We start from the raw sequence: 4,047 nt of genomic DNA on the forward strand, positions 1-4,047 counted from the left end.
ATAATGGCAACCAGTATGAAACTTATGGTCATTTCTACTTTCCGAGCAACCTAGGCTTCACCCTACGGCGTTGCTCCAACAGATTGAATAGTTCGGGCCTTAGAAGTCAACGCCCGAACCATAAAATGCAAAAAAAATACAACAGTGTTTCCATCATGTATCAGTAATAATTGCAACCAGTTTGAAAGTGATGGCCAATTCTACGTTCCGGGCAACCTAGGCTTCACTCTAGGGCGTTGCTCCACCAGATCGAATAGTTAGTGCCTTAGAAGTCAACGCCAGAAGCATAAAATACAATATAAATACAACAGTTTTTCCATCGTATAAAACGAATAAGTGCAACCAGTATGAAACATATGGTCATTTCTACTTTCCGAGCAAGCTAGCCTTCACCCTAGGGCGTTGGTCCAACAGATTGAATAGTTAGGGCCTTAGAAGTCACCGCCCGAAGCATAAAATGCAATAAAAATACAGCAGTGTTTCCATCATATAACAGGAATAATTGCAACCAGTTTGAAAGTGATGGCCAATTCTACGTTCCGGGCAACCTAGGCATCACTCTATTGCGTCGCTCCACCAGATCGAATAGTTAGTGCCTTAGAAGTCAACGCCAGAAGCATTAAATACAATATAAATACAACAGTTTTTCCAACGTATAATACGAGTAATTGCAACCAGTATGAAACTTATGGACATTTCTACTTTCCGAGCAACCTAGGCTTCACCCTAGGGCGTTGCTCCAACAGATTGAATAGTTAGGGCCTTAGTAGTCAGCGCCCGAACCATAAAATGCAAAAAAAATACAACATTGTTTCCATCATATAACAGGAATAATTGCAACCAGTTTGAAAGTGATGGCCATTTCTACGTTCCGGGCAACCTAGGCATCACTCTATTGCGTCGCTCCACCAGATCGAATAGTTAGTGCCTTAGAAGTCAACGCCAGAAGCATAAAATACAATATAAATACAACAGTTTTTCCATCGTATAAAAAGAATAATTGCAACCAGTATGAAACTTATGGACATTTCTACTTTCCGAGCGACCTAGGCTTCACCCTAGGGCGTTGCTCCAACAGATTGAATAGTTAGGGCCTTAGTAGTCAGCGCCCGAACCATAAAATGCAAAAAAAATACAACAGTGTTTCCATCATATATCAGGAATAATTATAACCAGTTTGAAAGTGATGGCCAATTCTACGTTCCGGGCAACCTAGGCTTCACTCTAGGGCGTTGCTCCACCAGATCGAATAGTTAGTGCCTTAGAAGTCAACGCCAGAAGCATAAAATACAATATAAATACAACAGTTTTTCCATCGTATAAAAGGAATAATTGCAACCAGTATGAAACTTATGGTCATTTCTACTTTCCGAGCAACCTAGGCTTCACCCTAGGGTGTTGCTCCAACAGATTGAATAGTTAGGGCCTTAGAAGTCAACGCACGAACCATAAAATGCAAAAAAAATACAACAGTGTTTCCATCATATATCAGGAATAATTGCAACCAGGTTAAAAGTGATGGCCAATTCTACGTTCCGGGAAACTTAGGTTTCACTCCAGGCCGTTGCTGCACCAGACCGAATAGTTACGGCCTAAGAAGTCTACGCCAGAAGCATAAAATGCAATAAAAATACAACAGTGTATCCATCATATAACAGGAATAATTGCAACCAGTATGAAACTTATGGTCATTTCTACTTTCCGAGCAAGCTAGGCTTCACCCTAGAGCGTTGGTCCAACAGATTGAGTAGTTAGGGCCTTAGAAGTCAACGCCCGAAGCATAAAATGTAATAAAAATACAACAGTGTTTCCATCATATAACAGGAATAATTGCGACCAGTTTGAAAGTGATGGCCAATTCTACGTTCCGGGCGACCTAGGTTTCACTCTATTGCGTTGCTCCACCAGATCGAATAGTTAGTGCCTTAGAAGTCAACGCCAGAAGCATAAAACACAATATAAATACAACAGTTTTTCCATCGTATAAAACAAATAATTGCAACCAGTATGAAACCTATGGTCATTTCTACTTTCCGAGCAACCTAGGCTTCACCCTAGGGCGTTGCTCCAACGGATTGAATAGTTAGGGCCATAGAAGCCAGCGCCCGAACCATAAAATGCAAAAAAAATACAACATTGTTTCCATCATATAACAGGAATAATTGCAACCAGTTTGAAAGTGATGGCCAATTCTACGTTCCGGGCAACCAAGGCATCACTCTATTGCGTCGCTCCACCAGATCGAATAGTTAGTGCCTTAGAAGTCAACGCCAGAAGCATAAAATACAATATAAATAAAACAGTTTTTCCATCGTATAAAACGAATAATGGCAACCAGTATGAAACTTATGGACATTTCTACTTTTCGAGCAACCTAGGCTTCACCCTATGGCGTTGCTCCAACAGATTGGATAGTTAGGGCCTTAGAAGTCAACGTCCGAACCATAAAATGCAAAAAAAATACAACAGTTTTTCCATCATATAAAACGAATAATTGCAACCAGTATGAAAGCTATGGTCATTTCTACGTTCCGGGCAACCTAGGTTTCACTCTAGGGCGTTGCTCCACGAGATCAAACAGTTAGGGCCTTAGAAGCCAACGCCCGAAGCATTAAATACAAAATATAAGGAACAGTTTGTCCATAGTATAAAACGAATAATTGCTACCAGTGTAAAACTTACGGTTATTTCTACGTTCCGGGCAACCTAGGCTTCACCCTAAGCCGTTGTTCTACCAGATCGAATAGTTAGGGCCTAAGAAGGGAACGCCAGAAGCATAAAATACAATGTAAATACAACAGTTTTTCCATCATATAAAACGAATAATTGCAACCAGTATGAAAGCTATTGTCATTTCTACTTTCCGGGCAACCTAGGCTTCACCCTAGAGCGTTGCTCCAACGGATTGAATAGTTAATGCCTTAGAAGTCAACGCCCGAACCATAAAATGCAAAAAAAATACAGCAGTGTTTCCATCATATAACAGGTATAATTGCAACCAGTTTGAAATTGATGGCCAATTCTACGTTCCGGGCAACCTAGGCATCACTCTATTGCGTTGCTCCACAAGATCGAATAGTTAGTGCCTTAGAAGTCAACGCCAGAAGCATAAAATACAATATAAATACAACAGTTTTTCCATCGTATAAAACGAATAATGGCAACCAGTATGAAACTTATGGTCATTTCTACTTTCCGAGCAACCTAGGCTTCACCCTACGGCGTTGCTCCAACAGATTGAATAGTTCGGGCCTTAGAAGTCAACGCCCGAACCATAAAATGCAAAAAAAATACAACAGTGTTTCCATCATGTATCAGTAATAATTGCAACCAGTTTGAAAGTGATGGCCAATTCTACGTTCCGGGCAACCTAGACTTCACTCTAGGGCGTTGCTCCACCAGATCGAATAGTTAGTGCCTTAGAAGTCAACGCCAGAAGCATAAAATACAATATAAATACAACAGTTTTTCCATCGTATAAAACGAATAATTGCAACCAGTATGAAACATATGGTCATTTCTACTTTCCGAGCAAGCTAGCCTTCACCCTAGGGCGTTGGTCCAACAGATTGAATAGTTAGGGCCTTAGAAGTCACCGCCCGAAGCATAAAATGCAATAAAAATACAGCAGTGTTTCCATCATATAACAGGAATAATTGCAACCAGTTTGAAAGTGATGGCCAATTCTACGTTCCGGGCAACCTAGGCATCACTCTATTGCGTCGCTCCACCAGATCGAATAGTTAGTGCCTTAGAAGTCAACGCCAGAAGCATTAAATACAATATAAATACAACAGTTTTTCCAACGTATAATACGAGTAATTGCAACCAGTATGAAACTTATGGACATTTCTACTTTCCGAGCAACCTAGGCTTCACCCTAGGGCGTTGCTCCAACAGATTGAATAGTTAGGGCCTTAGTAGTCAGCGCCCGAACCATAAAATGCAAAAAAAATACAACATTGTTTCCATCATATAACAGGAATAATTGCAACCAGTTTGAAAGTGATGGCCAATTCTACGTTCCGGGCAACCTAGGCATCACTC

Source organism: Calliopsis andreniformis, unplaced genomic scaffold (genome assembly GCF_051401765.1).
Source record: "Calliopsis andreniformis isolate RMS-2024a unplaced genomic scaffold, iyCalAndr_principal scaffold0019, whole genome shotgun sequence".
NCBI classification, from domain to species: domain Eukaryota; kingdom Metazoa; phylum Arthropoda; class Insecta; order Hymenoptera; family Andrenidae; genus Calliopsis; species Calliopsis andreniformis.